This window comes from Oenanthe melanoleuca, chromosome 3 (assembly GCF_029582105.1).
Source record: "Oenanthe melanoleuca isolate GR-GAL-2019-014 chromosome 3, OMel1.0, whole genome shotgun sequence".
Lineage (NCBI taxonomy): Eukaryota > Metazoa > Chordata > Aves > Passeriformes > Muscicapidae > Oenanthe > Oenanthe melanoleuca.
Genome location: NC_079336.1, coordinates 49990717 through 49998372, shown reverse-complemented (window position 1 = coordinate 49998372; position 7656 = coordinate 49990717). Strand labels below are relative to the sequence as shown.

Below are 7656 nucleotides of genomic sequence, written 5' to 3'. Positions count from 1 at the left end.
GAGGCCTCTGGAGGGCTGTGCCCCGCAGGCCCAGCCCCGGAACCCGGACGAGCCGCGGGGCTCCCACAGCCGGCAGCGAGCACGGCGGGCGGAGGGAAGCGCCACGTTCTCCCTCCGGCAGCCGCCGGCCGGGGTGAGCGCTGCAGAGCGCTGGGCTGACGAGCCCCGCCTGCGGCCGTGACAGCGACACCCCGTACACAGACGATGGTGTCACGACCGGCTTGTAAAGGCAACGCGAAATGACGGGAGACAACCGCGCGAAGCCCGCACCCGCTGGGGGCGGCGGGGAGAGCGCTGGCGGAAGAAGAGAGCGAGACCCGGCGCCGCCCGCCGCCCCCCGGCCAGCCCCCCGCCCCTGCCGCGGCCGCGCAGCTCTTGCCTGTGGCGCCGCCGGGCCGGCCGCTCCTGCCCGCCCGAGGCTCCGTCCCGCCCGGTCCCCCACCACCATCCCGCCTCCCGCCCACGGCGAGGGCCCTGCACCAGCCTCGCCTGGGCGGCCCCCTCTCCTCCCCGACCCGCCGCCGCTATTCTCTTCCGTGGGGTGGAATAGAACGTCCTACTCCATACATAGCTGCTTCCAGGACTTGGTACTGCCTGGAACGTGGGAGCACAAGGAGAAAGCGGCACAAAGTGGTCGGAAAAGGGAAGATTGTACTGTCATTTGTTCTTTAGAAAAAAGTGAAAAGTTGTTTTCAAGGATCCCTGGTGGTCTAGTGGTTAGGATTCGGCGCTCTCACCGCCGCGGCCCGGGTTCGATTCCCGGTCAGGGAAGACTAATTTTTAACCTTTCGTTACTTATACTCGATTTTATTTTTGTATTTTCTCTGTTTTATTTTTGTATTCTCTCCGGCCCTCTCCCTCTGCTCTTACAATTCTGGGACCATCGGCCGTCTGCTGTGCGAGCCCAAGGAGCAGGAGTTGTAAGACACACCTGGCAGCTTGGAGGAATCGTGCAAGAAGGCAGCGCAAAAGGTCTCAGCACTCTGTGCTGGTGGGAAGCCTGTCCAAGTGTAACATCTGCCTGGAAATCTTCTTGTCCCAACACTGGCTACAGACATCTCATGCCCATCCATAGGGATTCTCTAAGTCAGCTGAGGCCTGCCTAGAGGGCCACATACAGTTAGAAATAACCTACTTTTTTTTTTTTTTCCTTTTTTTGTTGTTGTTGTTGTTGTTGTTGTTGTTGTTGTTGTTGTTTTTGTTTGCTCCAACAGCTTAGGGTGTTCCCACACTTCCCCCCCCACAGGTGAACGGTCACTTAATACTACTGTGAATCTTTGAACTGTAGCAGCAGGGACCCAGATTATGAGAGGATGAGAAAACTGGGTCTGTTCAGCCTTGAACAAGACAGCTGAGAGATCTCATCAATGTCTACAAGTACCTGAAGGGAGCTGCCAAGAGGATAGAGCCAGGCTCTCCTTGGTGGTGCCTGATGCGAAAGCATCACTGGAAATAATGGCATTGTTTGCCTTTCCTAGGGCGTGCCAGAGCCTAGGCTGCCCTCCACTGCAGATAGGAGTGTCTCACGGGAAAGGTCGTCCACTACATTTTTTATGACAAAGAAGCTTCAAGGAGGTGCAAAGGGAAGGGATCACCTTTGCTCTAAGGCAGAAAGCAAACAGTCTAAAGGGCTTTAGATATAAAGAAAAAGTGCCAACAAATTATAGTTAAATACCAGGTCCACAGGTTGACACCCAAGGAATAATTACATTCTTATGGCTGGAGGTTCTTAAGAGTGGGCTGGACAATTATCAACTCTCTCAGACTGGGCAAGGGGAACAGCTCGGTGGATCTCCTAAGATCCTGAAAGTCACAATTATATTATTTCATTCTGCACCTTCCTCTGTAATTAACAGTTTATCTATTAATTAGAACTGTGTAGGGCTCTGAGATTCTTTTCTCCCTCTTTGATCTCAGTGAAATGCCTTACCAAGTTGGTGGAAGAAATTGCTGCTTCCTATGTCAGAAAATGATGGGCAATTTTAGAAGCAGCTAAAATTAATTTCAGGTGTTGACTACCTTCCCAGAAGAGGACTATATATGGTTTTACAGAATAGGAACAAAAAAAAAAAATTTCCTTCTGCTTTAACTCATTTTGCAGTAGGACATTTGCACACTCTCAGCACTGTAAGTCCAGCTTTAGAGTCATTTGAGAAAAAATAATCACATGTAAGATTTTAGAAACATGTAGAAACCCCCCAGAATAGCTCTTGCACACAAAGAGTAGTTTCCAATATTTTGTTAGGAATGCTGCATAATCTCTGAAGAAACTATCTAATGGCCTTCCAAATCCCTTTTCAGCCCAATGCCAGGCTTGAAACTTGACCTTGCACAGACAGAAAATATTCATCCAGCAAGGAGTAGGAGCCAGTCCTCTTGGCTAGTGTCCTTACACTTCAGGTCTCACTGTGATTAAAGGTATCCTGGTTTGAGATGAAAAGAGCTCAGATCAATGTTCACCTTGAGCATATGTTGAAGAGTCTTACAGCAGTTTCTGATTCCTTGTTCCTGGATCTTATTGCTGGAGGGAAGGAACTGGGTACTTGTTTTTAACCAGTAGAAGAACCATCCTTCCTAGAGCTTTTGCTGATATTTTTGTGTTACATAACAGATGACTCATGATGCTGGCATCACCAGAAAAGGTGGGCTGTTTTACAGAGGACTGGCAGTGCAATCAAAAGCACATCACAAAAGTGATCTGCCTAGACCAGAGGTATTTCAAACAAATATAAGATTATTAATAACACATTTTCAAAGTGTAGTTGAATTTGCTTCTCACTGTGGTAGATTTTGAGATGCTGGCTCACAAGTATTTTCACTTTCATTTCTGTTCTTCCTCAAAAGTGTGACCAAGTGCTTTCCATGTCACAGCAAAGATTTATGGGAATGAACTGCAGAAGAAATAAGAATTATAAGGAAGAAAATACCTTAACTGTAGATCAACTTAAACCAGCAGCTGAGTCAACTTTTCTATCTTGCTACCTCCTTTAAGTTATAGCCCTACATTAGTTCAGCTTTGTAAGTTTTTTCCAATCTTATATGAAGTATCTTGGCTGTGAGTGAACATAAAATTTTGCATGACTTTTACAACTAGCAATTCTTTGGAAAATGAAAGTTCCCACTTTTTTTAGTAGGCATATATTTTACTTGCCCTCATATTTCACTTCTGTCTGAAGGGCACAGAGTCATGCAGTCGTTGGATTTATTCTGCTCCCAGGATGTTCTCTTGGCCGCTTATCGCCTTTTTGTTTGTTTTATTGTGGACATTAACAAGTGTAACTCCGTGGTATCCTCCACAAGGCAAGGAGCTTTGCCTACTGATATAAATATTGCTGGAACACGCCGCGAGGTGGCATCCCGGTCCTGTGTCTGCCACCACCCGCCCGCGGTTCCCAGAGCAGCCCCTCCTCGGGAGGTTTCACGCAATTCCCTAAGTTAGCGTTGTGCCCGTTTCATTCCAATGAGCTACAGAGTAATGAAGGATTTGTGTTTGCTGATAAAGCAAACTCCATGTACAAATGAGGCTTTCATTAAGGCAAATCGCTGCCTAGTTTCTGAGTTGAATGAAGTACATGGAAACTTTACAAGCTATCTTTAAAGTGTCTTAGTACAACCTCAAAACAAAAAAAAAAGGAAAAAAGTCACAAAGTATTATGAGGAGTGTGACTCGGACTCTATCCCCTCATCCTGTCTGTGGCTTTAATACAATGATGACATATACCATTACCAGAGTGACAAAGAACTTTGTATCCCTGAACATGTTCACCCCCACAGCCACTCTGTCAGGGGTCAGCAGCATCTCTGCTTTTCACTTGTAGGTTTTGAACTGAAGGTCATGCAGAAAGTTTGTGCCAAGGTGAAGAAGGGAACCACAATTTCTGCATCCCAGAACAGCATCAGCTTCCCAAGGACACAAGATAAGGTCTAGTTTCATTCCCTTCCCTTCTGCATGGATTCACAAGGCTGGTAAGCCATGGGAGCAGTCTGTGCTATGACATTAGTGCTGTCACCATGGCAGTCAAAGGACATAAACAAGGCAAAGTATTTATTAAACTGGTGGGGTGGAAGGAAAAACAAACCCAAAAGATTCTTTCAGACACACAATCCTTTTTCCGGGTTTTTCCCCCCCATCCAATTATCTTTCCCAATATTCTTTCTGTACAATATTGATGTCATAAAACATAACTGTAAATCTCTTCCTGAGCTACAGATTCACTATGAAACACTTTCCGGGCAACAAGATAAAAAAATATGACAACTTCACTACACAGCCTCCTAGGAATGTTCCTTGAGAACGACAGTTGGAATATTTAATCTGAATTGTGTTTTAAGAGAAATTATTCTATGCAAACCAAGGCAGTTTATTTAAGGTAATGTTATTGAAAGTTCAATACAGATTTAATTGCCACTCACAGATCTAGATAATACTGTCCAAGGACCATTTTCCAGTAAGTCCAACAGAAGCAGTTGCCATGTCCTATTAAGAAGTACTCTGATCATGAAATTATGAAAGCTCTGATCCTTTTAAAAGTCTGAACTTTTTCTCTTGCATGCTGTAAATCTGCTTTCTAGAGCTTTTTTTATACTGCCTTGTGGCTACAGTCAATCATTACCTTCTGCCTTTCCATGCTTTGTTTCCCATGTGCTCTTTTAATTAATCACACTTTAGTAAGCTATATTGACAACATTATTATGCTGTGCCTAATTTTTGTCTTGCTAGCAGGAAAACAGAGCTGGGAGGTGCCAGTTTCCCCCCCAAAGCAGAAAATAATAACAGACTATAAGCTGGTATTACAACACATGCTCTGGCTGGTGCTGCTGTCTGCTGCATGTAGCAGGGAATAGCAGAGACTTAGACAAGGACAAGGCAGCAGGGCTGATGGAGGGTGGCCACAGCAGGGTGCCTTCTTGGCTGTGCACCCAAACTGCCCCTGCATCCTCTGCAAGGAACTTTTTTACAGAAATTACAACTCTGTATTCCATAACTGGCATAATTGAGTAAGCTTCAGCTCTGCAGAAGAGAGCCAGCAAAATAAATGAAAAAACAGGAATGATCTTCCTGTCTGCTCAGATAAGAAACCACCTGCCTAATTCAATCAGGGTGAAGTTTTGCAGTTTGTTCATTCACCACCCCAAGCCAGGCAGCAAGTCTCAGTTTCAGATTTTTTGGGACTGTGGCCTTGGTTCAATCAAAATAGAGGTCCTTGCTGTAGCCTGCCACATCCCTCCTGCCACACTGCACTCATCTTCCCTTAAGTAACCAAACAGAATCACGTGAGAAGACGAATATGAGCTCCTGATCTTCTATTACCACAACTCCCCTGCTGGCTACAAAGCTCACAGGGAGCTCTGTGTACGTGCCAAACCCAGTTATGAAGTGATGTCTCTTGGGTTTACCATCATGATCTCCCCAAGTGTCTTTGGTGAGAAAGGAGTGGTGGGTGGGTGGTGGTTCTGCCTTGGATGAGGGCAAAATCCAGGTATCTTAAACCAGGTATATCTTAAAATCTCTTGTACCTACTTTATTACAATTTATTATTTAAAAGTAAAAAGCCAAAGGATTAAATGTAATTTGATGAGTCTTCTCTTCTGGTCATACATTCAAAGGGGCTTTTCCTCCATGTCATCCATTATGCCATCAGAAATTTGCCTCCCATGGTAGCATCTGGGCTCCAGGAGATCTACTATCTTCTATTAACCAAAGGCTTACAGTAAGGGATAGAAACTTGAGTTAAAAGTGCTCCCAAGATGATGATGAGTTAGAAGCTAATCTTTCCCCTGGGGTCTGAGGTCTAATTAGACAAGATCAAGGACAATAATTAATTAACACTATTCCCACTTTATAGGTGAGTAGCCAAGAAGTGAACTAACAAACAAGTTGTATTTCTGATGTGTTTGAACACTCAAAAGTAGCTTGGCACCAAGAACTTAAAAATCAGACAAAAATGCATCCTCTAAAGTTTTGGTCCTTTGGTTTAGGCAGGAGGCTTAAAAGGACAAAGAATTTTGTTTATACAAATAATTACATTGAAGAGGAATAGTTCCTCTGTTTCCCTCAGAAGTACATCCTCAGTTCCTTCATAGGAAAAGTCCTAAATCATTTTGGTGATAAACTGTAACACTGATTTTGAAAAGCAACAGGGTCTGAAAAACTCATGCATGTCAACAATAGCTAAAAGATATCTTTAACATGCCTCGTTCTTCTTCACTTCAAAGTGAAGAAGAAAGTTATATATAGGAGAAAAAGAGCTTTCTTTTAATGGTTTTTTTTTTTCCTCCATTTTGAACCACAGGCACAGAAACACTCCACTGCAAAAGCTGGGCAAATGGGCAAGCAGGTCTTACATATTCATATTGAATTATTACTTCTCTTTTGTTTTGTTGGTGGCAACTGCTATTGGGCATCCTTGGGTTTTGACGGTCACATCAAAGGAGCGGCTCTGGCGTGAGAACCGGTCAAAGTGAGCCAGATAATTAATGGATTTATTACTGAGGTCGGTTCCCATGATTGTCGGTGGGCAGCAGCCACTGCTGTGTCGTAATCCTCATTCTCTCGGTAAGGCACATACTGCCTTAAAAAGGTTTAATGATCCAATAGTGATTTACTAATGGGAATCTTTCTCGTCAGTTTAGCAGGCCTTGGAGGAGGACAGGGTGGCACATGCAGGTCAGTTTTCAGCAGTATCAAGAAATGGTTTTATTTGTTTTGTTTTGAGATTCCTGCTCGGAGCATTTTTATTCACTAACTGCAATAACAAATTGAAGAGTCAAAGTCATTGTAGCCGGGAAGGTATCAGATTCTTGTTAACATGAGGAGGGAAGCAGACAGACATTGGTCACAGTAGATTGCGGCTGAAGGTCTGAGATAATTATCAGAAAACATTCACTTCAGCTTTTATGACCGACAAAATGAAAAAGTGTGATAAGAGGGACTGAAACCGCACCCTGGCAGCTGGTCCTCGCCACCAGCCCCTGCTGGGGTGGCTGCCTGGCAAGGGCCTTTCTCTAAGGTTGCCTCCCCTTTCTGCTGGGAAAGGAGGGAGGGGGACAACCAGTGGGACAGCTGCCCAGAAAGAGGGCAGGGGAGGGAAAAGGAGAGGAAGCAGCTTTGCCTTCCCAGAGAGAAGGAGATGCTCTTGGTGCCCAATGAGCTAGCATCCTCACTGCTGCTCCCCCTTGCCACCCCAGTGCCTCTTCAGGAAAATAAACTTCCTTCTCCTCCACCAAAATACATTTAGAAAAAGGGAGAGGGGGTGGGGAGAAAAACAATGTCACTTTATTTTAGGGCTTGTATAATAAAGCCAAGGGTTGTGCTGGCAAGTAACATTAAGAGCTATGTGAACAATCAACACACAAGAGACCTTGTCTTGTTAATCAAGTTGTGAAAGTGTACCTTAAATGTCTAACTTTTGTTTTAAACTCCTCGAGGGAGAGAGTAGTTTTTCTCAAGAAAATTAAAGTTACTTTTCTGTCTGAGATATGAAAAAATACAGAGTTCTGAGTTGAATCAAAAGTAAGGGGGGGAAAGTGTAGGCGTTTGCATGACTACAATTTTGTCTCCTTGGGTTTATATATTGCCTTGTAGTCATTTGCTAAATTTTCACTTACCACACAGTAATATCTATGAGTATTCTTTACAGGTGAAACAGTTTTCTT

General features: G+C 44.4%; 1 non-coding gene across 1 annotated transcript; it reads left to right on the top strand.

Annotated features, from left to right (window-relative positions):
- The first annotated feature begins 699 nt into the window (after positions 1 to 699).
- On the top strand, positions 700 to 771 carry TRNAE-CUC (transfer RNA glutamic acid (anticodon CUC)). The gene has a single exon. It is a non-coding gene; the product is annotated as a tRNA-Glu (tRNA).
- Positions 772 to 7656: the final 6885 nt, after the last annotated feature.